Source organism: Taudactylus pleione, unplaced genomic scaffold, assembly GCF_031769625.1.
Source record: "Taudactylus pleione unplaced genomic scaffold, aTauple2 ptg000012l, whole genome shotgun sequence".
In the NCBI taxonomy this organism is placed as follows: Eukaryota; Metazoa; Chordata; class Amphibia; order Anura; family Myobatrachidae; genus Taudactylus; species Taudactylus pleione.
In genome coordinates this window covers 13044354-13071696 of record NW_028284415.1, presented here as the reverse complement: position 1 = coordinate 13071696, position 27343 = coordinate 13044354, and the positions used below count along the sequence as shown (strand labels likewise).

The 27343-nt window shown below is 46.0% G+C and overlaps 1 protein-coding gene across 8 annotated transcripts in view; it reads left to right on the top strand.

The window, feature by feature from the left end:
• The window catches only part of QTGAL (queuosine-tRNA galactosyltransferase), a 567623-nt gene that overhangs the window by 412264 nt on the left and 128016 nt on the right, over positions 1-27343 (top strand). Inside the window, exon 1 of one of the 8 annotated variants that reach the window (XM_088468646.1) lies at positions 5946-5982. The exons of the other annotated variants lie outside the window; for them this stretch is intronic. The gene's annotated coding sequence lies outside the window, so the exon portion shown is untranslated. Of the gene's footprint in view, positions 1-5945; positions 5983-27343 lie in introns of those variants that run through there. 8 annotated transcript variants of the gene reach the window in all.

The window sequence follows — 27343 nt, the reverse complement described above, 5'->3', positions numbered from 1 at the left end:
CGACCCTGCAGGAAGTTCAGTTCTGCACTATACATAGAGCTATGGCCCTGATTCAGAGCCGGACGCTCTGACCAGAGCGCTCGCTCTGAATCAGGGCCCACCTCCATAAATATGGAGCATCCTCCTGGACGCTCGTATAGCTGTGGGTCACCACCCACAGCATATACGAGCGTGCAGGATGATGGTCGTGATGGTCTTGACCATCGCGACCATCGCCACTGCGAGCCGAAGCCTGCGGTTGAGTTTCTCAACCGCAAGGCCCGGAGTGATTTTGGCTCTATCAGAGCCAAAATCACTCCCACTGACATCACTAGTGATGTCAGTGGGGCCGGCTTCTGACGGTAGGCGTTCCCTTGGGAACGCCTCCGTCTGGGAAGCACGCCCACCAAAGGGGGCGTGCTGTCAATCAACATCGACAGCATGCCCCCTTTGATCAGACACTACGAGCGAAGGAAAGGCCTTCGCTCGTCGCGTCTCGCGCATGCGCACGACGTAGCTCCCTCCGTCGTGCGCATGCGCAGTGCAGACCATCGACCCACTTGCGAGCGGACAGCCGCTCGCGAGTGTGTCTGAATCAGGCTCTATATCTTTCCGAGCCAATGTACGCATTTCGTTGTTGATGAGACGGGCCAATGTCCCAAATGTAAGTTCTGGAGCTGTTCGAAAGTTAAAAAAAAAAGTTTTTTTTAACTCAACTTTCCGTCTTCAGTTATGTATAGATCCATTAGCATTTTATGTGCAGATTTTAGTAATTGGCACTCCCTGGCTCCTCTTAACCACTTGCCTGGCATGGTCGCATTTTTTTCAACCACACCAGCTGTGCGTTATCTGATCTGGTCGCCAACAATGCGTCTAGTACGATAAACAGTGTGGGCAGCTGCAGGAAGAGAATCTTCCCATAGCCGGTGCTGCTTTCAGAGGGACCTTGCGGTCCCTCTGCTTCCCTGCACCCTCCCCAGTGTCTGCTGTGATGCCGATCACTGCTGATTGGTCAACACACCAGGACCCCCCACCCAGTGGCTGCAGAGATTATCAGCTGCTAGGAAAAAGTAAATGAACCCCACCTTGAGTGTACCTGGTGGCTGAAGCCGCTGTGAAAGGAAAATCAGTACTTTTTATCAGTGTCTTTTGATGGCTTTTCACCCTGAAATGGGACATTAAAAATTGTTTTATATCTTGAATGGTGTGCTGGCTGTATTCCGCATCCTGTGAATGCAGGTATGTCGCATTTGAACTTTTTTCTGCCTGGCACCCACACTATATTCTATGGATGTTATGTGTGCGGCTCATTATAATTTTTTTTATTTTTTTTTTTATTAAATAATTTTGGATAAGTTGAAACTAATTCACTCATAAAAAAAAAAACTGACATTTTCTGAATTGTTTTTAGAAAAAAATTGTCAGTTAAATGGTTAAACATTTAATACCGATATTGACAATTATAGTTACTATTGCAAAAAAAACTGGACCAGAAGAGCCCCTCTTTTAGAGACAGTCAAGCTCTTACTAATATCTGATGTCCATGTTTGATATGTTGTACTTGCTATAGTACTTATTATTCAAGTCAGTTGAAGATGAGTCTGATGTTATACTCCATTGAACTATTGATGTTTTTTATCTGTTTTGTAATATGTGATTAATGGCAATAAAATGGGAACAACCCTGCCTGATTACATAAAGGACCGGCTGAAAACACAGATGAAGACAGTAAGTAAAAACATTGAGTTGCAGTAGTGATATGTCCCGGTCAAGGAATAGAATTTGGAAAGGCCATTTAAAATGTCTTCATACCTTAGCTGCATGGATTTGCAGCAATTTGGTAATGGGTTGTTTAAGAGCAGTGAGAAAGAACCCTCTTGTAAGCAAAGATACATGTAATTAATTGGCTATTCATAGGGGCATAATCAATGCGGCTAATTGCCACTCCGGACCTATTCAATTGGGAGGGATTCCTCGCATGTGAGTCCACGAGACCCCGCAATCAGACTTTAACTCGCAGCTAATTTAGGTGCGAGGTAATATCCGCGTAAACACCACCAACTCGGGCTCTCGCGCAGGAAAAAACCCATTGATTCCGCCGTTTAGGCATGAGTCCCGATTCTTCGGCACGGAAAAAAGGCTATTTAATTGAATAGCTTTTCCCCGCTCTGCAGGGATTTTGGCCGGCAATTAGTCGCGGCTAATTGAATATGCCTCATAGCCTACTTTTGTCACATTATACATTACACACAGAATGTATAGACTGTAAGTTTGTGAGAAGGGCCCTCTTACCACTTTGTCTGTCTGTTGTTACTCAGTCTTGTTTTAAAAAATTCTTGCCTAGTGTTTTTGTCGCTTTGGGCTTTCTCATTTTTCTGGTTTATAAATAAAGAACAGCATTTGGTGATTCTACATATTGCATGTGCAAATTGGGTAATGGGCCATCAGTCCCCGAGATAAAGTATAGTTTTGCTTGACATCATAATGTTTTGTGAAAGCACATTTGTATTGTTCAGCATATCCCTGGCATTATGTGCAATCAACAAGCTATAGTACGCTCTATGTCACACCTATCCACTTGCTGTATAGGTACATGCTTTGTTTTGGGACAGGAAGAAACTGAGACACAAAGAAAGAAATGTTTAAATATATTTTTAGATTTGTTAACTTTATGTTATCCTTGCAGAAACTGAACGTTCTACATTTGTTTACAGCATTTCAGGAATGAGCTCTGACATGTGAAACCCACTCTAATCATATATTATTAAATGTCAAGTAAAGTTAAATAAATGACTACTACATTATCTATATTTAAAGTCTACCCACCAACTACGCACAGTGGACACTGGGCCTGATTCAGCATGGAACGGAGTTGCTAATACGCACGCAATCGGCCGTTTGTCGCATACTGAGCATGCATATGCGTCGCAGTGGACGTACCCGAACTAGCCATTGCGATCGGGACTGCGATCGCAGTAACTACGCAGATTGATTGAAAGGAAGCACCGTTTGGGGGTGGTAACATGGGGCCGCAAGCATGCCAGTGCATTTCAACGCCGTTACAGGGGCATGCATAAATTATCCACTGCGATGCCCTACACAGCCTGAGGACTCATAGCAGGCGTGTAAGTTAGCAATTTCTGAGTAAGGTCAGGGCTTGTGCAAGTGTGCGTGAGGCTGCGATGGTACTCGATTGTACAGATGTTTTTGCAGTCTTGCTAAACATTATGGATGTGTATAAAGTAAACTGTGCGTCCTTATGTAGTGCAGCGGCGGCATTGCGATCGCAATGGATTAGCATACTATCGCTGTTAGACTGCGTGCGTAATCACTATTGCAATTAGTCCCACAGCCTAATAATAGTGAATTATTAGTGAATTAGGCCCACAGCCTAGTAATTCACAAGTAACCTGTGAGCTCTGAGACATAAGGCACAAAATGTCTGCCTCCATTGTGTGTAGGTGGCCTGCTCATCTTAAAGGAAAATAACGATTACTTGAGTTGTAAGTATGTATAGCATAAGCTTTAGTAACAGCTGTCAGCTTCCCTGATATTCCCAGTTAGCAGAGAGAGGATCTGTCCAAACCACTCCCTGAACTGGGCAAACCACGCCCACAACAACAAGAGAGGAAGGGGATAAAGCAGGATTATGTCACGCTTGCTTCTGGAGGATCTCCTGTTAAGAAGTTGAAAGCTGAGGTTCAAGGTTGAGGAAGGAAACGAGGCGAGGGTCCTTGGATGTATGATCTCCTCATCCACAAGTATCGGATGTTGACGAGTCCCGACCAAAGGTGCGGAGTTTAACCTGCTGGGAGGTGTTCACCAGTGACCCCTCCAAGCGGGATATGGGATTAAGCTGCACCCAGCAGTCAGGTCGCGGCCCTTTGGTCAGGTATCCGGTACCTGCGGGAATGGAGACAAACACTAATAGGCCCAAGTAATATACTTCAGAAAGAAGCACTTGTAATGTACCTGTACAGGAGAATAACTCTGAAGCTGCATACACACACAACGATTTTGTTACCAACGATTTTATGAACGATTCTCTGTTAGATTATCTGTCAGATTTTTTAAAGTGTAAAGAACGATTTTTTTGAACTACAAACGATTTTTGCATATTCCCTTAATGAAAATCGTTCAGTTGGTCAGTCTGACTGAACTACAAACGTGAACGTGCATGAACGAAAATAGTTCATAGCTTTAACTCAGAAAGTGAACGATTTTTTTCAATGATTGAACGATAAACGGTATCGTTATCGATCGTTCAAAAAAATCATGTGTGTATGCACCTTTAATATTCAGTCAAAGGAATAGATACTCCACAAACATGGAGGAATGACTCAGTAGTGGTACCCAGTGGAAGTACAGAATACGCAGGTAAGGTGTTATCATGCACTGCTGCACAAGGAGATGGCACTTGTAGTTGCACACATTCAAAGTGTTCTTGACGCACTGCTGCACAAGGAGATGGCACTTATAGTTGCACACATTCAAAGTGTTCTTGACGCACTGCTGCACAAGGAGATGGCACTTGTAGTTGCACACATTCAAAGTGTTCTTGACGCACTGCTGCACAAGGAGATGACACTTGTAGTTGCACGCATTCAAAGTGTTCTTGACGCACTGCTGCACAAGGAGATGGCACTTGTAGTTGCACACAGGCAAGGTGTTACTGACGCACTGCTGCACAAAGAGATGATACTGGTAGTTGCACGCAGGCAAGGTGTTTTTGACGCACTGCTGCACAAGGAGATGGCACTTGTAGTTGCACTCGCACTGCTGCACAAAAAGATGATACTTGTAGTTGCACGCAGGCAAGGTGTTACTGACGCACTGCTGCACAAAAAGATGATACTTGTAGTTGCACGCAGGCAAGGTGTTCTTGATGCACTGCTGCACAAGGAGATGGCACTTGTAGTTGCACGCAGGCAAGGTGTTCTTGATGCACTGCTGCACAAGGAGATGGCACTTGTAGTTGCACTCAGGCTAGGTGTTACTTGTCACAATTGGTGTCTGCGAGTTACCTGTCTCAGGTGGTGATCGGGTTTCAACGGAGGCCGGCATGACTGGAACCACAGGTGATGTAGATAGCTCTATTTACAAGACTTGTGTAGCAGTGAAAATTGCCTTTGATGATAAATGACAGGAACTGGAGGGACCGGACTGGGACCGGCAGGAAGACTTGTTGAATTGAACTGATGAACTAGGAACTTGACTCTGGACTGGAACAACGTGGACTGAACTGATGAGCTTGGAACTTGACTCTGGACTGGAACAACGTGGACTGAACTGATGAGCTTGGAACTTGACTCTGGACTGGAATAATGAGACAATGGCTGAAGGGAAGTCAGCTAATGCTGAGACGAGGGCTAAACAGGGTGATCCGGAAATGCTGTGACAAGGTTGGAACTCAGGTGCAGGCTGGATTGGATAATTGGGAATAATAGGTTTCAGGAAGGAATGGGTAGGTTTGGGAATTTTAGGTTCAGGGAGGGAGTAGGTAGGTAAAAGGAGCAGGAGTTGATCCACAGCAGGAAGCAAGGCAGGATGACACGATGCAGGTTAACAAACTGCCAGGGATCAACCAGTAGTAGGACTAGCAGCAGAGCACAGGCCAGGTATTGCTGTAACAGGTTTTCTGGATTGCACCAGGGATTGCAGTAGCAGATTTCAGGGATACACTTGAATGCAGAAACTGCATGAACCATACACCACGGGAAGACGAGATGTTCAGGCCCAGAATGCTATCAGGGGAGGAAATATATACCCTGGGTCTGGCAGCAATTGGTGGATATGGACAGGTGGTCTGGTAGTAGCATTCTGAGTGGTGGAAGGCACAACATGCAGAGAAAGTATTCATCTCTGCAGCTCTGAGAATCAGAACCACACCTGCGATTCCAGTCAGGGCTAGCAGTGCTCACAGACAGAGGAGAGGCCAGGTGCAATAATCAGAGCAAATCCTCCAGGCAAATTACACACACAGATCCATGGGGCAGCTGACGGGTAAGTGTCGAGGCAAAAAAGGTGACAACTAGACAGGGTCGTGACATTACTGGTATACTGCTGCACAAGGAGATGGTCCTTGTAGTTGCACTCAGGCAAGGTGTTCTTGATGCACTGCTGCACAAGGAGATGGCACTTGTAGTTGCACGCAGGCAAGGTGTTAATTACGCACTGCTGCACAAGGAGATGGCACTTGTAGTTGCACGCAGGCAAGGTGTTAATTACGCACTGCTGCACAAAAAGATGATACTTGTAGTTGCACGCAGGCAAGGTGTTACTGACGCACTGCTGCACAAAGAGATGATACTTGTAGTTGCACGCAGGCAAGGTGTTTTTGACGCACTGCTGCACAAGGAGATGGCACTTGTAGTTGCACGCATTCAAAGTGTTCTTGACGCACTGCTGCTCAAGGAGATGGCACTTGTAGTTGCACGCAGGCAAGGTGTTCTTGATGCACTGCTGCACAAGGAGATGGCACTTGTAGTTGCACGCAGGCAAGGTGTTCTTGATGCACTGCTGCACAAGGAGATGGCACTTGTAGTTGCACGCAGGCAAGGTGTTAATTACGCACTGCTGCACAAAAAGATGATACTTGTAGTTGCACGCAGGCAAGGTGTTACTGACGCACTGCTGCACAAAGAGATGATACTTGTAGTTGCACGCAGCCAAGGTGTTTTTGACGCACTGCTGCACAAGGAGATGGCACTTGTAGTTGCACGCATTCAAAGTGTTCTTGACGCACTGCTGCTCAAGGAGATGGCACTTGTAGTTGCCCGCAGGCAAGGTGTTCTTGATGCACTGCTGCACAAGGAGATGGCACTTGTAGTTGCACACAGGCTAGGTGTTACTGGTATACTGCTGCACAAGGAGATGACACTTGTAGTTGCACGCAGGCAAGGTATTCTTGATGCACTCTTGCACAAGGAGGTGGCACTTGTAGTTGCCCGCAGGCAAGGTGTTCTTGATGCACTGCTGCACAAGGAGATGGCACTTGTAGTTGCACACAGGCTAGGTGTTACTGGTATACTGCTGCACAAGGAGGTGGCACTTGTAGTTGCACTCAGGTTAGGTGTTACTGACATACTGCTGCACAAGGAGGTGGCACTTGTAGTTGCACGCAGGCTACATGTTACTGACGCACTGCTGCACAAGGAGGTGGCACTTGTAGTTGCACTCAGGCTTGGTGTTACGTACTACTGCACAAGGATATGGCACTTGTAGTTGCACGCAGGCAAGGTGTTCTTGATGCACTGCTGCACGAGGTGTTGTTGAAGGTTAATAGCTTTAATATTTCTGCAGGTTTGTAGAGGCTTAGTAGACTTTAATGACACTGAGTGTTAGTGAATTCAGAGACTGAGAATAGTCTGGTGAATACAAGATCAAGACAGTGGACATTCTCATGAGTAGAGCAGTCAGTCCACTGGGAGAGCATGAGAGAGGAGGTTAGAGAGAGTAGTTTGGAGGCACAAGGAGTTTATGGACTATCAATAGGGATATGAAATCACCCATGATGATGATGGGAATGTCAGAGGAAGTGAGGGAACCAGGCAGAAACACTGGGCCTGATTCAGAGCCGCTCGTAAGCGGCAGCTCTTTCGCTCTGAGCGATGTTCGCACAACTGCGCATGCGTATGGGTCGGAATGCGCATGCGCAAACCAGTCATTGCGGTCGGAAATCGTACGCTTGCAAAACAGCGAGGGGCTGCTAATTTGATTGACAGAATGTACCGTTTGTGGGTGATAACGGGAAGGTGCTTGAAAACGGGGGATTGGAGATCTGAATGCAGGCGTGCCAAACGGTCAAAAGGGCATTTAATGGGAGTGCATAATTAGTAAAGGAGCGTCATCGACCACGTCACTTGGTTGTCTTTTAGCCTGAACTGCTCGCAGTGATTGCAGTAGGAAAAACCTACCACAAGCACTGCGAGCAGTTCAGATGCCTTTCGATGTACCCGATTAATCTAATAAATACCGGAGATGACGTGTGATGCGAATGGCAAAGGGGTGTCTTTACAAAATAGCGAGCTCATTTTTCGCTCGCTCAGACATAGAGGCGTCAACAAACCGCAAAGAGCGAGCGCTCAATTTAAATAGCCGGACCTTTTTTTGGAACGACCGTCCGCAAATACCGTCCGGCTCTGAATCAGGCCCTCTGTTCAAGAAATTGTTATTAAACACTACCTACATTACATGAAATGTTTCTGTACTTCTCCAGAAATACTGTCATTTATAGATAACATGCATCACAGAAGTAAGGTTCCTCTGGAACTGTCTTTATAGGGTTCTCAATTTTTGATGCTGTTTTATAATATTTTTGCAGACACTGGGGAAAGTGCACCTAGAAATGAACTTCTCTGCTGAGGTGCTGGAAGCTGCAAAGGTGTCCCATGAAATGTATGGGACGAGACCTGGGCTAGATTTATTAAAGCTTCTCCAACAGACAAGTGGTGGTGTTATCCATAGCAACCAATCAGATTTTGTCTATCATTTTTTAGAATGCAAAAGAGAAATGATAGCTACTGTACAATCTGGTTGCTATGGGTAACACCTCTACTTGGAGTGAACTTGCTTTAATAGATGCAGTGACCTGTCCACTTATGTGGCTATGTTAGTGAGAAGAGGGCTGCAGGTGCCAAGTGCAGAGAAACTATTTTTATACTGTATATAAAAACTTGTTTCCTTTACTTAGCACTTTATTTCACTAGAAGATCCAGGTTGTAATATGCATACTTGCCGACTTTATAAATCTCCTCTCCGGGAGAAGCCCGGAGAAGAGATTCTGTTGACATCTTCAAGGGGCGGGGCTGGACTGTATACATCAATAGGCCCCGCCCCACCAGAGGAAAAGGCCGAGATTTGTGGGCTTGCAAGTAGGGCGTGGGACTGAATCATGCAATTTGCATAATTTTAGTCCCGCCTCCTGCTCGTGGACCTGAAAATTCCCCGTAAAATCTCCCCATCCTGCCTGCTTCACTAGGAAGTGGGCAGTATATGCCTACTCTTCCGGGGGTGCGGGGGGTTACCCGAAAAGTTGGGAGCCTCCCTCAACTTTCGGGAGAGTAGTCAAGTATGGTAATATGTATGCAGTGGTCAAGTAGGTCAGATTCTCTCTGAGATGTTTCAGTGATGTCAGACAAACAAAATTTATGGTGAGCACTGTATTGATCAAGCCATCTAATTACCTATGGAAAATATGAGGGTTTTTTTTTGTAGGCCTTAGCAGAAACACTTTCTGAAAAGGGTCATAAAACAGTATCTGGTTTTCATCAAGGAAACTGATCCACAAAGAACATAATTAACATAAACAGAAAATTTTGCAAGAATTCTAAGAGAAAGTTTTAAAGCTCTCCCTGGTCACAGCAAAATATTTGGTGTGTGTTAACGTAATTCTTAATGGGATTGTTGCAACATCACCTGATATTTGATTTGCTCTGTTCATTTCACTGATTCTCTCTGGTTGTATTTCACAATTCCTTCATTATTACTACAACATTTATTTATGCCAGGGTGCTCATATCCAGAAATCATTGGTCCTTCATGTGCTCATTGCTGTTCTTTTTATCATTACTACTTTTCCGCAATACATTTTTTCTCTGTTTCCCAACATCTCCTGAATCGCATGTGTTTCATACATCTAGAAAGACCTACTCACGTGTGATGTCCGAGAGACTTCAGGGAGTTTTCCCAATCTCCCAGTAGAGTAGTCCAACCTCCTGGATCATTCCCACTTCCCCATTGAAGATGTCAATCTGGTTCCTTATGATGAGTTTGGGGTGATTCGTGTTATAACAGCCTCACCCACAACAATGTGACAGCACAAAGTGCTGTATTGCACAGTGAGGAATTGGGCTGCGATGTTGTGAATGACATCGCCATGCCCCACCACACTTCCCACTTGGACCTTCCCTCCAGAATCTTCTGGAGGAGAGGTATAACATGGAGAAAAGTGCATATTATGCCTCACAACATAATACCTGTCTCTTCTATTTCTCATCCCTCTGCAGATTCTAATGTTGTCTCCAGGGCCAATCCTGCACTATCCTTCTAGTAGCTAATATTTGCTTGGACTCCTCATACTGCTGCCATCCAAAATTGCTGGCGGGCTGAGTAGCCACTCACAGAGTGTAACAAAGACATAATGATAATAATAAGCTATATTTGTGACCAAGCAGTTTCCTAACTTGTAAACATTCTAGTAATGGCAATGGTCTAATGACAGAGCAAGTTATATTTACGATTTTCACAACGGGTTGTTTTCACAACGGGTTGGGGACACCTTGTGCGGCATCTCCCATACCCACAAGTTCATGCCAGGGGGCGTGGTCTCATTACCGTAAGGTCACACTCCCCTGATTTGTCCCATTTTGGGGGCGTGACTGCGCATCATGCCCCCCCAGTCCTCGTCATGCTGGGGGCTTTCCCAGTGCTACATAGCAGAGAGTGACACCCCATGCAGGAAAGAGGAACTGCACGGGTTGTGACAGGTGCAGGGTGCTAAAGTGAACACTAGCAGAGCAGCTCAGCTACTTTTCGTGTCACCGCCTCAGATGTGGTCACCAGGTGCTGCCCACACCCCCCTAGTGATGCCACTGGGTTTTGATATCATATGCTGCTGATCTATTAATAATGAAACATACTGTATATATGCATTCTGGTTCCAGTTATCATTTACATTTTTCTGTAAAAGCATTGCAATATGCCATGTAGCGCGATATGGCTGGCGTGAGTGAAACTGCTAGCATTGGGCATCTTTTTTTTTTGCCAAAAATGAGCATAAGGACACACCACTAGAATCTGCTAATTAATTTGATATGCGACACATATATTTTTGTGCGACTTAGTCTCTCAATCACCATGCAAAATGCTACGATGCAGCAGCTGCAGCTCTTTTCCACGCCAAATTCCATTTACAGACTGAGTTGCGCACAGATATACAAGTGTCACATATCAAATTAATCAGCACGGTCTCCTGGTACTGATTAATTTGATAAGCGGCTTATGCACACCTTCGGCAAAAATGACGCCCATCATTGGAGTTGCACGGGACCTGGCATTTCACTCACGCCAGGCATTTCTACTTCAGGGTCCATAGGGGGTCCACAGGGTTGACCTTGGGGTATAGCTGGATCTGGATCCACGGGCACCACGCAGTTAAAGCTTTGCTGGGTCCGTCCTCCTCTATACCCCGCCCTCGGCCACAGGCACCTCAGTTTTAGTTGGTGCCCGGCCGGAGTCGGGTCACCCTGGGCAGTGGGGCTGCATAAGCAGCCCCATAGCTTTAATTTAAATTTTTTTGCAAAAAAAAGAAGATTTTATTATTTTATTTTTTACTATCTTCAGAGCGGCAGCATAAGACTGTCCAGTACGCTGCGACGTCAGTACTGATCTGGGGATCGCAGCGGGACCCCGGAGTCAGTACTAGCGTGGCTCCGGGAGCTCCCACTGACTGCTGCCGGATTCTACGGGGCCAGGTAAGCCGCATGTAGCGCTTCTCGCTGCACGCGGGGGAAGTCAAATGCAGTCTTTCCAGCCGCCGGTCTCTGGGGACAGACCGGCGGCGCTAGTAGCGGCGGCGGGCTCCCCCTCTTCAGGAATACCCCGCGTGACCGCTGGCCCCCGGGGTGTAAGTACCGGCGGGGAACCGGCTTCCCCGGGGGTTTAGTACTAGAAGGGGAGGCAGCCTTCCCTGCTTTAGTGGCTCCTCCCCTCAGCCCAGCGCGCCTTCTCTCATGTGTGCTGGCGTCGCTGGGCTGTTATCTCCTGGCCACTCCTCCTCAGAGCTCTCCGGCGGCCATTTTCCCAGGCAGCATCGCAGCGCTCCCAGGCAAATACAGTGGACCAGTCCCCCTGCGTACCTCTCCCCCTGCAAAGGACAGTGTTTGCAGCGCTATAGCCCTCCCAGACACTGAATCTGGGAGGTTGATTGTAGCGGAAGGTGCAGTGAGTATAACTTCTCTGCATGGTATGTGACTTTTGCTACTGCTGCTGTCTGTCCTTTTTCTACTTACTGTCAGCTTTTTACCTATCCCTTTCCTTCTCCTACGGCCCGCAGGTGCGTGGGGGAGGGGTGTTCTTTCTGTATACCTCACTTATATAGATATACGTATTTGTGAGGTCCGTCACATACAGCGGTGTGCTACTCAGTACCAGATTGTGGGCTGTTTGTGTTGCATACTTGGGAGTGCGCAGGTGTTATACGCCTTTACCTCTTTTCGGTGATACTTCTTTTATTGCAAAAGTTTTGTGTCATATCTGATGAGGAGAAGGAGCGCTCCGTGGCTCCTGTGTTGTTTTCCTGCCGACGCTGTTCGGCAGGGGTTGACGGGGCGGATTTGTCTCAGGACGGTCTGTGCGGACGGTGCCAGCTGGTACCTGGTCCCTCTAAACCCCCAGTGGCGCAGGATCCTCCGTGATGTTTACACAAGTGCTGGTGTCGATCGCTGACCGGCTGGCGGTCCCGACTGCGGGCCCTTCTAGGGCGTTGCCCCAGTTTACCATCCCCCGTTCCCTGGGCGTGACGTGTCTGGTGCAGTCTCCTCCCGGGTCTCAGACTGTGGGTCCTTATGTGGGTTTGCCTGTGTACGTGCAATCTCCCACGGTACCAAAGCAGTCGATGGTACCGTTTCAGGGGTATCCTCAAACGGTACCCCCTCCCTGGGTGGATGTCCTCTCCAGCTCTGGCGGCTTCGTCATCGGCCTTTCAAACTATGTTGCACAGTGATTTGCCCCCACGGGCGTCCAAGCAAACCGTTTCGGCTTCATTGGCGGCACAGTTTACTGACACGGACGTGTCTTCGGATGACGGGGAGATCCATGAAGACTCTGACTCGGATGCTGGGGCCCAGGAGGTGGAGGCTAAGTCCACCATTAATGTACCGGCATTGGTTAGGGCAGTGTGGGCCATCCTTCATATAGAGGAGGATGCGCCGGCTCCCAGGTCGAAGTACCCTAATTTTAAGAAGGCCAAGGTAGCTTCGACGGTTTTTCCCCTGTCTGATCAGTTAACGGATCATATGGCAGGGGCCTGGCAGTTGCCCAGCAAGAGGTTCCAACCGCAGAAACGGTTAGCTTCAAACTATCCTTTTCCTGAGGCTCATTGCAGGAAGTGGGAAACTCCGCCTGCTGTGGATTCCCACGTTACCCGCTTAATTAAAAGCGCTACGCTGCCTTTGCCGTCGATCTCGTCCCTGAAAGATCCCACGGACAGGAAAGTAGAGACTTGTTTAAAGTCTATCTACTCTCTCTCGGGGGCGGTTGCCCGTCCGTCCATGGCCATCTCTTGGGTGGTTAAGGCCATCGAGAGCTGGGCCAACGCCTTGGAGGATACCTTTCCGGAAGATGCTCCGGAGATCCAGAGAGCGTTGATAGGACAAATGAGGGATGCGGCTTCCTACATTGGGGAAGCATCGTTAGATGCAAGCCTGCTGACCTCTCGGGTGTCGGCTGCAGCTGTGTCGGCGTGTCGGTCCTTGTGGCTGAGGTCTTGGAGAGCTGACGCAGACTCCAAAAAGGGACTGGAGGCCTTACCTTTTAATGGGGAGTTGCTTTTTGGTCCAGACTTGGACAAAATTGTGGATACTCTAGCTAAGTCTAAATCAGCTTTCCTCCCTTCGGCTTCTGCACCTACCAAAGTACGGAGCTCTGCCTTTCGGTCCTTTCGGGTTCAGGGCAAGGCCAAAGGTCAGTCCTTCCCGAGGCAATCGGCGGCCAAGGCCGCTTCTAAGCCCAAGAAGCAGGCCTGGAGTGCCAGGCACCCTTCTTCCAAGCAGGAGGATAAACCTTCTGCCTGATGGGACGGGCCTCCCTCTGGGGGACCCCAGAGTGGGAGGCCGGCTTCTTCTATTTGCCCAGTGCTGGAACAATACCACCACGGATGCCTGGGTTCGAGAAGTGGTCTCCCAGGGGTATGCCCTGTCTTTTCGGCACAGACCGCCCCACCAGTTTTTCTGCGTGAGTCCTTCTCAGGATACGACCAAGACTTTACAGATTCAGGAAGCTATAGAGTCCTTGCTGAAAGCAGGGGTCATTGTTCCCGTTCCTCAATTACAACGAGGGACGGGGTACTATTCTTCTCTGTTTCTGGTGCTGAAGCTCAATGGTTCTCATCGCCCTATTCTCAACTTGAAGTCTCTGAACAAATTCCTCAGAGTTCCCAAGTTCAGGATGGAAACGTTACGTTCCATCATTCTGGCGATGGAACCGGGGGATTACATGGTGTCCCTGGATATCCAGGACGCCTACCTCCATGTTCCGATAGCACCTTCGCACCAGCGGTATCTGAGGTTCGCTATCCTTCAACATCATTTTCAGTTCCGGGCGCTACCCTTTGGCCTCTCCACGGCACCGAGGGTGTTCACGAAGATTATGGCAGTCATGGCCTCACATCTTCGGAACCAGAATGTACGGCTGCTGCCGTATCTGGACGATCTCCTGTTACTGGCGAGCTCCCCGGAGGTACTGCTTCAACATCTCCACCTGACGATCGCTTGCCTGCAGGCGCACGGGTGGCTGATAAATTGGAAAAAGTCCTCCCTGATTCCATCACAGTGGATGGTTCATTTGGGAGCCCTGCTGGATTCTCGTCAGCAACGGATTTTCCTGACTCCGGAGAAGGTCTCCTCCCTGCAGCTGCGGATACACAGTTGCCTGAGCAGTTGCCGCCTGTCGGTCCATTCGGCTATGAGAGTTCTGGGGTCCATGGTGTCGACATTCGACATGGTGGAATTTGCCCAGTTCCATTCCCGGCCCCTGCAGGGCCTGATTCTATCGGAATGGAACGGGTTACCTCACCGGATCCGCTCTCAGATGCTGGTGTTGTCCCCGGAGGTTCGGCAGTCTTTGGCTTGGTGGCTTCAGACAGCGCATCTGGTCGAGGGGCGCCCCTTTTGGATCCCGGACTGGGTCCTGCTCACGACGGATGCCAGTCTCCGGGGTTGGGGGGCAGTGACCGGCTCATTATCGCTTCAGGGTCGTTGGTCCGCGGAAGAAGCACTTCTCCCCATCAACATCCTGGAACTGCGGGCAGTATACAGGGCCCTGCAGTCATCCGGCCCCGCTCTTCACGGAAGGGCGGTTCAGGTGCAGTCCGACAACGCAACCACGGTGGCGTACATCAACCACCAAGGGGGAACTCGCAGTCGGGCAGCAATGTCGGAGGTGTCTCGCATTCTTGCTTGGGCAGAGTGTCACATTCCAGCGATCTCGGCAGTCTTCATTCCCGGAGTCCTCAATTGGGAGACGGACTTCCTCAGCCGTCATGATGTGCATCCAGGGGAATGGTCGCTTCACCCAGAGGTGTTTCAGCTACTCATGGACAGATGGGGGCTGCCGGAGCTGGACTTGATGGCCTCCCGTCACAATCCCAAGTTGCCCGTTTACGGGTCAAGGACAAGAGACGCAGGCGCCTGTCTGGTAGACGCACTGTCGGTGAAATGGACGTTTCACCTGGCGTATCTGTTTCCTCCGATATCCCTGCTTCCTCGGGTTCTGCGGAAATTCAAGCAGGACGGCGGAACGCTCGTGCTGGTAGCTCCGGCGTGGCCCAGACGTCCTTGGTACTCCGATCTGAGGTGCCTCTCCATCGACGCTCCGTACCTTCTTCCTCAGCGTCGGGACCTGTTGTCTCAAGGGCCCTGCCTTTACCCGGATCTGGGTCGGCTGTCTTTGACGGCGTGGCTCTTGAGACAGCCGTCTTGAGGTCTAGGGGTTTCTCCAGTTCGGTCATTGGTACCATGCTTAGGGCACGCAAGTGGTGTGAATCCAGAAACTATGATCCGCAGGTGTTCCGGGTTTCCAGAATCTTGGAGTTTCTTCAATCGGGTTTGGACCTCGGCTTACGCCTGGCCTCTCTGAAGGTTCATGTGTCTGCTTTGTCCGTGTGGTTTCAGCGACGGATTGCTACACTGCCAGATATTCACACCTTTTTCCAAGGTGTTCTCAGGATCCAGCCTCCCTTCGTGCCTCCGGTGGCTCCTTGGGACTTGGCGGTGGTACTACGGGTCTTGCAGGGTACTCCTTTTGAGCTGCTTGTGTCGGTGGAGCTCAAGTGGCTGACATTTAAGACCGTTTTTCTCCTGGCTATTGCTTCTGCCAGGAGGGTGTCAGAATTGGGGGCGCTTTCCTGTCGCCCTCCTTTTCTGATTTTTCACCAGGACAGAGCGGTGCTCCGCACTCGTCCTGAGTTTTTGCCCAAAGTGGTCTCAAAGTTCCACATTAATCAGGAACTTGTTGTGCCAGCTTTTCAGTCACCTGATCTTTCAGCTGGTGAGGCTTCCTTAGATGTAGTCGGGGCACTTAGAATCTATGTGGACCGGACTGCTTCGGTTAGGAAGTCGGATTCTTTGTTTGTCCTCTTCGGTTTTCACAAGAGGGGTTGGCCTGCCAACAAGCAAACGTTAGCCCGTTGGCTTCATTCCGTTATTTGTGAGGCTTATGCACAGGAGGGTTTACCTGTGCCAGCCTCTGTTAAGGCTCATTCCACTCGTTCTGTGGGTCCCTCTTGGGCTGCTAGACGTGGCGCCTCCGCTGTTCAGCTGTGTAAGGCGGCCACTTGGTCTTCAATTCAAAAGTTTTTGAGGATCTATGCGTTTGACACCTTCGCCTCTCAGGATGCATCCTTTGGGCGCCGGGTACTCCTTTCTGCACAGGAGCGTCCCCGCCCTTAGTTGAACTGCTTTGGGACATCCCCAAGGTCAACCCTGTGGACCCCCTATGGACCCTGAAGTAGAAAACAAGAGTTATGGTAAGAACTTACCTTTGTTATCTCTGTTTCTACGAAGTCCATAGGGTCCACAGGGCGCCCGCCCTGACGCACCTGGCTTCAAATGGGCTGTGTGGCTGGTCACCGGTTTTCCATCTCCCATTTCTGTGAGTATGGTTTCTTGTGTGTTCCAGTCTTCTCTCTGTTTAGTCTCCTCCTCCGGCCTTAGCTGCTTACTAACTGAGGTGCCTGTGGCCGGGGGCGGGGTATAGAGGAGGACGGACCCAAGTGCATCCTGGGAGCAGCAAAGCTTTAACTGCGTGGTGCCCGTGGATCCAGATCCAGCTATACCCCAAGGTCAACCCTGTGGACCCTATGGACTTCGTAGAAACAGAGATAACAAAGGTAAGTTCTTACCATATCTCTTGTTATCGTGCCGCATGGTGTATTGAGGCTAGATGAGCATGGACACATCTGTAAATACCATTTCAGGAAACTTTGCCAAGTATTACTCTCCTATGGGGTAATGCTGACCTCTCTAAATTAATGTTACTTCTTGATGTGGTTTATAATAGGGAATGGGAATATAGAATGTAAATAATTTAAACTAATTAAATTAACATTCCTTCAACCTATGCTCAGAACTTCGAGTTCCGAAGATTAATGTTAAATGATGTTTAAATCTCTAACAATCACTATATGATCTTGCACTTTTTACTTTCGTATTCATCAGTTCCCTAATCTGATGACTGTACAGCAATTTTGAATATATAATCTCTGCACATTTAATAAATATTCCAAAATATTCACCTACCCAGAGCTGAAATTATGCTAATAGACTCTTACAAAAAACTGCTTTCTACCGACCCCAACCAAAGAAATATTATTGCAGTGCCGCAGTACAGCTAGATGCGGGCCACTCGGCAAAGGCTTTTTCTTTTCTTTGGCAAAACACCAGACAGGTAACACGTTGATTAGTTACTTTTAATAGTCTGAATGATTTATTTTTAAATTTTAAAAATAAAGGTCACACTTAAAATATTCCAGTTTAATTAAGTGATTTGAAACCATTTAACTTTTCCTTTTTGTAAACATCTTTTTATTAATCAAGAAAAAAACATATATAGACCATGTACCGCCATGGCCAAAAGTTTTCAGAATGACACAAGTATTGGTTTTCACAAAGTTTGCCGTGTCAGTGTTTTTAGATCTTTTTGTCAGATGTTACTATGGTATACTGAAGCAAAATTACAAGCATTTCATAAGTGTCAAGGGCTTTTATTGACAATTACATTAAGTTTATGCAAAGAGTCAATATTTGCAGTGTTGACCCTTCTTTGTCAAGACCTCTGCATTTCACCCTGGCATGCTGTCAATCAACTTCTGGGCCACATACTGACTGCTGGCCGCCCCTTCTTGCCTAATCAATTCTTGGAGTGTCAGAATTTGTGGGTTTTTGTTTGTCCACCTGCCTCTTGAGGATTGACCACAAGTTCTCAATAGGATTAAGGTCTGGGGAATTTCCTGGCCATGGACCGAAAATTCGATGTTTTGTTCCCCAAGCCACTTAGTTATCACTTTTGCCTTATGGCAAGGTGCTCCATCATGCTGGAAAAGGCATTGTTCGTCACCAAACTGTTCTTGGATGGTTGGGAGAAGTTACTCTTGGCGGATGTTTTGGTACCATTCTTTATTCATGGCTGTGTTCTTGTTATAAATTCCAATGCTTACCCCATGTGATACCATAAGAACCCAGCTAGCGAGATCTTCTGCCAATAACAACCGCCCTTTGTTCCCTTAGAACTAGGATACCTTCACCGGTACTTAGGCGGCCGCCTGGACTTATTCTCAAGGTAGCATCGGCTCACATGGAGATACAGGGGAATTCAATAGGTAAAGAATGTATAGTTAGGACTGACACAGTTGATGATAAGGATATCGATGGTACGGATGTTGTGCGAGTACAGTTTGTTTTTTTGGACAATAGCTTGGGAGCCGATGGTGTGGCAGCTGTGCCGATGGTGCAGCAATGATGCCGATGGTGCGGCAATAGCCGTAGATAAACAGTCAAGGGTTAGCAATTGCCATAGATAAGCATTCTTTGGTTTAAAAATGGCTTTGAGAGCCGATGGTGCGGCTAGTGTGCCGATGTTGCAGCGATGGAGCCGATGTTGGGGCAATTGCCATAATTAAACAGTCTATGGTTTGATAATGGCTTTGAGAGCCGATGGTGCGGCAAGTGCACCGATGTTGCAGCAATGGTGCCGATGTTGGGGTAATTGCCATAATTAAACAGTCTAGGGTTTGATAATGGCTTTGAGAGCCGATGGTGTGGCAAGTGTGCCGTATGATGAATGTTGGCAGCAATGGAGCAGCTGGATGCGGCTAGGAAGCCGTTTGGAGATTGGTGGTAGCACGGAAGCTACTTGGAGCGGTTAGGAAGCTGTATGGTGAACGTTGGCAGCACGGGAGCTGATGGATGCGGTTAGGAAGCTGTTTGGAGATTGGTGGTAGCACGGAAGCTACTTGGAGCGGCTAGGAAGCCGTGTGGGAGTTCAGTGAACAGGAGAACATGAACAACCTGACTCTGCAGCCAGGCTGAGGGAACTCACAGGCACTCTATAGTCGGCACAGGCGCAATAGATCAGTGAGTATAAATAGGCTGAAGTTCCAATCAGGTTTGCACTTGTGGAATACACATCACTTCCTGAGGTGTGCCGATCTCCTAGCAACAGGAAGAACTGGAGTAACCCCGTCCTGTCTGGGCATACTGTCAGAAAGTGTCAAGTCGTGACCGCGACTTGTAACAGTTCTTAAGCAAAATTGTGAGTGAGCCCACTCCATTGGCTGAAAAGCAACCCCACACATGAATGATCTCAGGATCCTTTACTTTTAACGCTCACCTTTCCTTCTCCGGACAAGCATTTTCCCAGATGCCCCACACAATCTGAAAGGGGATTCATCAGAGAAAATAACTTTACCCCAGTCCTCAGCAGTCCAATCTCTGTACCTTTTGCAGAATATCAGTCTGTCCCTGATGTTTTTCCTGGAGAGAAGTGGCTTCTTTGCTGCCCTTCTTGACACCAGGCCATCGTCCAAAAGTCTTCGCCTCACTGTGCGTGAAGATGCACTCGGACCTGCCTGCTGCCATTCCTGAGCAAGCTCTGCACTGGTGGTGCCCCGATCCTGCAGCTGAATCAACTTTAGGAGACGATCCTGGTGCTTGCTGGACGTTCTTGGGCGCCCTGAAGCCTTCTTCACAACTATTGAACTTCTCTTTGAAGTTATTGATGATCCGACAAATGGTTGATTTAGGTGCAATCTTACTAGCAGCAATGTCCTTGCCTGTGAAGCCCTTTTTGTGCAAAGCAGTGATGACTGCACGTGTTTCCTAGCAGGTAACCATGGTTAACAGAGGAAAAACAGTAATTTCAAGCTCCACCCTCCTTTTAAAGCTTCCAGTCTGTTATTCTAACTCAATCAGCATGACAGAGTGATCTTCAGCCTTGTCCTCGTCAACACTCTCACCTGTGTTAACAAGATAATCACTGACATGATGTCAGCTGGTCCTTTTGTGGCAGGGCTGAAATGCAGTGGAAATGTTGTTTTTGGGATTAAGGCCCTGATTCAGAGCCGGACGCTCTGACAGAGCGCTCGCTCTGGATCATGGCCGGGCTATTTTTTGTTTACAATGGTCTCCTGGCCGCTCGCATAGCTGTGGGTGACCACCCACAGCTATAGCGAACGGCCAGGAAGATGGTCACGATGGTCAAGACCATCGCGACCATCGGGCGTTTGCGACGAGACCCTTGTGGTAGGGTCTCATTGCCGCAAGCCCCAGAGAGATTTCGGCTCTAACAGCCGAAATCTCTCCCACTGACATGTCAGTGGGGCCGCCCCCAAACGGAGGCGTTCACATGGGAACGCCTCCGTTTGGGCAGCCACTCGCCCGGCCCGCCCACCAAAGGGGGCGTGCTGTCACTCAACATCGACAGCACGCCCCCTTTGGTACGAGACCGGCTCCGTCGTGCTCATGCGCTCTGGGCCACCATCGACCCGGTTGTGAGCTCTCGGCGCTTGCGACCGGGTCTGAATCAGGCCCTCAGTTCATTGTCGTGGCAAAGAGAGACTTTGCTTTTAATTGCAATTCATCGGATCACTCTTCATGACATTCTGGAGTATATGCAAATTGCCATAATAAAAACTGAAGCAGCAGACTCTGTGAAAACCAATACTTGTGTCATTCTCCAAACTATTTGACTGTACAAAGCATAAAGTTAGAAGTACATAAAAGAAAACAAGAACCATCACACATACAAGGGTGGTGTCATAAATTTGGTAACAATTGTATGGCCGCCTTGGTACAGATTGTTTTTCCACAGTATTGTCCCCATACTTGTCTAAGCATGTGTTCCAACAGTACACTAAGGCACCTATCCCGACATAGAAGAAATCGGTGTCAAGCGGTTGAAGCCAAGACATGACAGCTTGCTGAACTTTACTGTTGGCTGAGAATCGCCTTCCACCCAGGTGCTTCTACAATGGTTCAAAGAGATGGGCGGTGACAGGGAAGTGGCTATTCAGACGCATGGAGATGCCCTGTCTTATGGATGTGTTGTGGGCATGTTGTATAACACGTTGCAAACTCGAATGCCTAATTGTTTGTATTAGAGGCCATACTCTAATGGAAGGGTACCCCATTTTTTGGAGATCCCTACTTTCCGTGGATTGCCAGCCCTGGGCTGACCAGTTTGGGACTGGTTTGCATTAAGGGAGGGGGACCCCACACTGTGTGTCTTTCTGTTGTAATGTAAGCCCCCCGGCTGGTTAAGCCCGGTGCTGGTTAAAGGTAAATAGGGGGAAACCCAGATCGTTTTTTTTTTTCACGATTTTCCTCTACTAACACGGGCTCAGAGCCAGGGCTGGTTATGCTTTTGGGAGGACCCCACATATTTTTTTTTAACTGTAACCCTTCCATTACTTTATTACAGTGATTTATGCAGCGCTTCTGTTAAACGCGCTACTGACAGGCAGGTCTATTGTGTTCAGTCCAAATACCACTGAACACGTAAACTTGCAAACACAATTGCATACACCAATGGAAAACACGATTCAGTCAAGCCCGATTCTTAGTAAATTTGTGAGTTTATTTGAAACCAAATGTGTCCATGTGTTGTCATGCGTTTTTAATACTCTGCCAGACATGATTCTTAGTAAATTTAATCCCAGATATTTTATGAGTAATGGTGCCTTTAAATCCTTTCCAATAATTATCTCTTATTTAACAGTAATTTAATACCCGGTGTAACTTTATGTAATACAGCTTTCAGAATACAAAGCCTGACTACACTTTGAACAATGGAACTTGTAAATCTATAAGTCGGTAAAGTGATATGTACTGTTTACTTTCCATTGTCAGTATGTTTGTGTGTAATTGAGATTACAGGTACAATACCTGTGTGTATTTTAGAAATTCTCTCATGCATGAACTGTTTGTATGTTTGTGGGCTGGCAGGACCCATGTGAGTGGGAGGACTGGACACACCAATACTTTAATTTCACTGGCAGATATATTTAGGTTTATTTTAGGGGTTAAAGACTGGCATGCTTGTTTGACATTATTATAGTAAATAGTATAGCATTTTATTTAGATTTCAGTATGGTGTTTTGGTGTTTCAATCCTTTTTATTTATTTTTGTAAAAACAAATTTCAACCAAACCTAAAAAAAATCTATAGATTTATGTGGAATTATGTAAAATATTAATGAGAAACCCACAGAGGAGATGCTATGTTAATCACAAATGGCCACCCAACATAGCAGCTCTATAGCAGCGCTATAGCTTGGACTGATAGAGGCACCTTCATTAAAAGTCCTACTCTCTATTAAATTCTAATTGTTTATTTTATGTTATAAATATATAGTTGACGTTACCTTTTAATTATGTCGTTATATTAACATTATGTCTGACTGTGTATGTGTTCAATTTGCATGCATATATTTTTGAAGAGTATTAAACTGCACCAGTGCAAGGCATTTCTGTGCCCTGGGCCAGTTCTTGTCACTTCCATCACATGATGTCAAGACTTCAGATGAAGTGGCCAGGAGCAGGACGCCTGATGACTTTTAAACTGTGCTGACCTCCAGCCTTGCACCTCGGGTGGCAGAACTGGTCACAGACTCTTAGTTACGGTCCTGATATCCAATTGTTGTGTGTTCTGGAGGTACCTGTATGTAGGGATAGACATCGGAAGCCCAGCGTTGAATAGTTGCCGGGCTTCCAACATCAAGTCAAGTGATGCGATGGCTACATCATTACAATTCTATGCAGAAGCAGTTGGAGCTTAATGCATGTGCACATAAACTGAGCTGTGGACACCACTTTCTAGTATCCGCAGCTGCATACAAGCCTGTTAGCTATTGGTTGGGCATAGGAAAGCTGCAACCGATGGCTGGCAACTATCGAAAATCCACAATTTGATGGAAACAATTTCCGATGTCCATCCCTACCTGTTGCAATCAGTTACTTTTAAAAAATGTTTTAAAGAGATTATGACAGCAACAATTAGAGGGGGTGATTCAACTAGCTGCGTTAACCCATTTACAGGAGTTACCGCAGATAAATGCAGCTTAATGTGTCTGACAAGTTTTTGTTATCCAATTAGTTGCACAAATTAAGCTGCGTTAATTTACTATAGAATTTAACACCGTCCCTGAGCAGGTAAACATGTAGTGACTTGGTTTAGAACAGCTTTACCAACCCCCCTCCCTTCTAATGATTAATTAGGCACTTAGAAGATTTTAATGTGCTTAATTTGGCCAAAAATGACATGTCATTCTTGTGGGTAATATTCTGCAAAATGCAGAATAATGGGTTAATTGATGTGGGACAGGTATATGGGGTTGCTGTATTAATGGGACAGGTGTTTTTAGGCTTGCAGGTGGGAGTTACAGGGTGTTGTTTTTTTTAATTAAAGTAATTTATATTGACAAAAAAAATCAATTTACAAGCATTTTTATACACCCCAAAACTAGACCATTTAATTTGCTTAAAAATATTTTCTATAATTTTTTCAATGTTATTAAAAAATGCAAAAATCAGCCATTTGACACCTTTTGAGAGCCTTAATTACTTTGCTTTTAGCCACTAATATACTTCTATACTGTTATCCAAAGTTGGATTGCACTTTTTTTGGGTTCAGGCTAATTTCCCTATGCTTAACACGGCTAACATCATAGAAATGTAGAAAATTACAGCATTGCCACTTTTTACGATTGAATTGAGCGTTAAGTGGGAGCATGCATAGTCATGCTAAGTGACATAAGCGCGTGATAGGCGCATTAATTGAAGCTGTGGTAAGTGTGGAAGTAATGCAGTAGAGCTGTGTACTATTAAGTAAGACCCATTTTCTTGAAGTACATCCCTTCCTGGAAAATATACTTTACTTAACTGGGGAAAGTGTGTTTCAAAAAAATGGCTTGTGTCACTTGCTACCAGCATTCAATTTGAGGGTGGGTGGTGGCCTCAGCTTGTGACTCTAGTTGTGGTTTGGTGACAGTTAGTCCAGAAACCATAGGTGTCGGTTAAAATTGTGCTGTGGTTTTGTGTTGTGGGCGGACAGCTGATGAAGATTAGGGCATTTGAATTCTAATGTTCCTTTATTTCTCTGTGATGGATGAGGGTTGAGTATTGTGTTACCACAATTATCATGTCTTTTATCTGATCAACAGCAAAGTTTAAACCTAAAATAAAAGTCAGCTTTGTGGGAAATAGTATATAACAGTTACAATCACATAGTATTTATTACTGTGATGTGTTATAAATGGGATATTTAATGGTGAAAAAGCACATTAGACCACTTAAAAAAGTTGATGCTCAGGAAAAAGTTTCTGTAACACACAGCAACCATTAATCCATGTGCTTTCTTTTTCTGAATTCTAGTATAAAAATGTATCATTTACAGCACCAATTTCCTGTACATTAATTCTCACAATTTTCATATAGCCCTTAAAGGTATTGTTATCAAACTGTCAGTTGCTGCCAATCCTCACAGTCCCCAAAGACAATGAGGTGTTCATGAAGCACAGTAAGGATGCTGGCCTCTATAATAATAAGGCACTCTTTCATAATGTTTTATATTCTAACATGCATAAGAACAAAGCAAAGAGGGGTACAGAAAAAAGGGAACGGCATGACAAGAGATAGGATGCGAAACCCACAAAGACAGTGAATTAATGACTATACTCATTCATAGCAGGGCTGTGGAGTCAGAACCTTCTACTCCGACTCCTTTCTTTTACTAATAGAGCATTCGAAAGTGAAGGTTTGTCTTACTGACTCTCCACCCCTGTCTCATAGACCACATATACAGAATTCAGACATGACATTGCAAGACAACATGTAACTTCAAAACTGGTGAATCCCAAGCTGAGTAAGATAGTAGGACTTCCTAGTATGCCCAATATATGAAGAGTGACCACATTATTAATTTTTGCCTGGTCCTTACATCATATGTTCTTGCCAATTAATTTTCATTAATGCATATAGGAAGTGGAGATTGGATAGGCACAATCTGATGTCTCCATCAAAATATTCTGTGAACTTTACAATTAATCACTGATATACTGTAGTAGGAGGTGAACTTTGCTTCCAAAGCTGCTTCTTCAGAGATGACAGTGTGACCATCCAAATCATATTGTGCAGCAACTGTGGTATATAGTTGTAGTAGAGCTACCACTGGGGATAGAATGACACTAAAGCTAGTTACACACGGGACGATGTGTACTGGGACAATATATCGGCCCGTCGTGCCAACATAACATACCACGTGTACACATTAGAGTGATGTTATGAACGACCGGACGACAACTCGTTCCGTCCTTCATTAACATGAATGGGGCCGCTTGCGATATTTTCAGGTTTGGTATTAGTGCCCAAATCGTAACGACATCGCTCCAGTGTGTACCTAGCTTAGGGCCCAAAACCTGGGTAAAAAGGTCCTCTATTTCCTTTCAGACGTACCTAACACAAGGACAATCCCAAAAAGATATGCACTATCCCACTAATGAGGCCACAGTTCCACCAACAAAATTTGGTCTGAATTGGCCCAATCCTGTTTTTGCACATTTAGATTGAGGTACATCCTATGGACAAACTTACTAAATGTGATGGAAGCAACCTGAACATTTTAACCCCTCTTCCCTCTATGATCAAGTAAAGATCTGTTTACTATTTAATTTGCACAGGTAGGGTTTCAGAGATAATAAGGTTGTGCTACTGTGGGATATCCCCTTTATAGTTGGAAAAAGTCAGTGACAGAAGTGGAGGGAGAAACCGCATCAAACAGTTATGGGAGGGTGGTAGAGAAGCCAGAGGCACACCTGGAAATATTTATAAAAATCTTTAGCTGGAAAACCATATCACTCTTCTAATTTGTGAAACAAAATAAAATAATCTCCCCTTAATATATCTTTAAGAGTGACCATATCACATCACCGCCAATTATCGAAATAGACATTTTGGAATTAAAAGAGCCAAACTCGACAATGGTAAGTAAATTGAGTAAGGGTGGAGGAGTGATGGCAAAAATATTTTTGCTATTGTTGCCCTGGAGGTGTGCAAATTGAGTCGCTTACTTTTTTTTAATATCTTTATTTTGAATGAAGCAATGAATGACATAGCAACGTATAATAAATATATATTATCAAATTACATATGATACACAGATGAAAAGTGTAACTTGTAAACCGAAAAATTATATTACAGAAATAGTTGCATAAGGTTAACAATTCAACCATTTCTCATTACAATATGAATATTTAGGAACAAAACAGTTCAATAGATAAGGGTAACCTTATAGCATTAAATGCACATACTAACCCCCAAAAAAACAAATCAAAGAACACCATCATCTTGGTATATAATAAAAATAACTAATAAAAATAATACATGGCTAAAAAAAAACGAATTAAAAGAAAAGAAAAAGAATTGTGCTCGCCCCCTCTCCCCCAACCCGTGCAAATAGTTGAAAGATTAGAGGACAATGGGTGGATCACCCTCTGCCATATGTGTTATATACTAAACAGTATTGAACAATGAGCCGTGGAGTTGAGCTCTAACAGCACTAGATAAAGTTGTAATGTAGCTCTCCCACACACCAAAAAATTGTTCTACTTTCTTGTCGCCCTCCAACATTACTCCCACCCATTCCATCCGGAAAAGGTAAAAGAGTTTAGCTTTGAATAACGACATAGATGGGGATTCAGGGATTATCCAAATTTGTAAAATAGATTTAAGCGCTGCTGCACTAATTGCAAGCAGCAATTTTTTTACAACCTCTAGAAATATTTTGTCCCCTTGGAGAAATACCAAAGTGTTTAGTTGGGAAGTTACGTACCTGTACCCAGAACCCACGAACTAAGGGACAAAGGCAGTGTTAGAAGTCTGCATATGATTCGCCACATTTAAAAGAGTTATGAGTGATAGATATTCCTGTTAAAACTTGTCTATGAGGGGAAAAATAGGTTCTATGCAGCACATTCAGAAACATCTCATACATTGAAGAGGAAAGCATTTTGCGTTATCTAGAATGTGCCTGCAATAGATAGTCTACCTGAAAGTCAGGTAGGTACTGGAGCCAACTTGCTAGACCCTGTTGACCAG